This window comes from Triticum urartu, chromosome 6A (assembly GCF_056163025.1).
Source record: "Triticum urartu cultivar PI428250 chromosome 6A, HENAU_Tu73, whole genome shotgun sequence".
Taxonomy (NCBI): Eukaryota; Viridiplantae; Streptophyta; class Magnoliopsida; order Poales; family Poaceae; genus Triticum; species Triticum urartu.
Genome location: NC_141878.1, coordinates 176,292,859 through 176,294,237, shown reverse-complemented (window position 1 = coordinate 176,294,237; position 1,379 = coordinate 176,292,859).

The following is a 1,379-nucleotide window of genomic DNA, read 5'->3' as shown; positions in this document are numbered from 1 at the left end:
TATTCCCCAGCTTGCTTGGAGACAATATAAGAAAGCTCTTCTACATTTCTACTTTCACCATCCTCCCTGGTTTTGTTTCTTTCAGACCACAATTGATGTAATATAGTCATTACCTTGATTTTTATTCTTCATTATAAGTGATGGCAACTCATATGGAGATAAGCACTGAAGTTTCATATCGCTAACAAAAATCAAAGCGTTATTTTCTCTATTCAAGCTCCTACGGGAAATATGTACAAAACTCTTAAGGAAGTGTTTTAGATATTTATTTATCAATTGGCAAGTAGAGGTTCTCAATTTTCTCAAGCACACATAGTGTCAGTTCAACTATCTTCTCATTCTCGCACATTGTCTATTTGAAAGATTGATCTCAAGCGGTAAATCTTTATCCTACCCAGTTTTGGGATGTTTGTAAAATATCGGCCCATAAGAGATTAAACATACGCAAAAACGCAGGTTATATGAGAGGAGTACAGGAAGTCCAAATTCTACAGAGAACTGTAGTTCACACTTGTCAAGTATGCAAACACATAACATCAGATCCAAACACAGGTACAAAACAAAATATTAAAAACGAGGATTGTATGCACAACGAAAGAAATCAGTGAGCACATGTAGCTCGATATTGCTACCTGGTTTGTTTGTGCTGTGTGGACTGCAGTTAAGTCGGCTCTTCTCCTTGTTGCAATTCTCCATCAACTGATCTACGCCGCATGCACTAAACACGAGAAGTCACTCGCAACATCATAAAGCATGAATCATACTCCCAAGTTAGCCAAGTTTTCTACAGTGGTATGGCCTTAAGGTAAGACCAAAATAGAACAAAGAAAATATGGATCCTACTAAAAACATGTATTTGTGATGACATGAAGTAAATATAAAATTATTGAGACAAAGTAGCAATGAGATCCTTGATCATATTAACAAGGAATAAAATGAACAAGGTCACAAATGAGGCTACAAAATTAAAAAAATTACATTAATCATAATACTTGATTCTTGAAAGCAAAAAATGAGAAGGGAAGCAATAACTTGCTCCACGTACTACGTTTACCCCCGAAGTGGTGAAGAAATGGGCATTCCTCCAATTTGACTTTGAGGAGTTTCTGTAATATACATTGGAGCAGCATCTGCATAGCCTTCAAATCAACTTAGACATGATCCTAAAAACAAAAATGTGGTGTGAACTATGGCATAAAAGGAAATCAGGCAACCTCCTATTCCAATAGTAACCAAAGAGAAAGCCTAATCAGACACACAATTTATACTTTCACATCAAATATAGAGGTGAACCACCAGTAACATCCCCTCTCATTAAAATGGAAGATGGGTATTTTTAGTACACATGGAAGGATATGTATCAGAAATAGCATACCAAG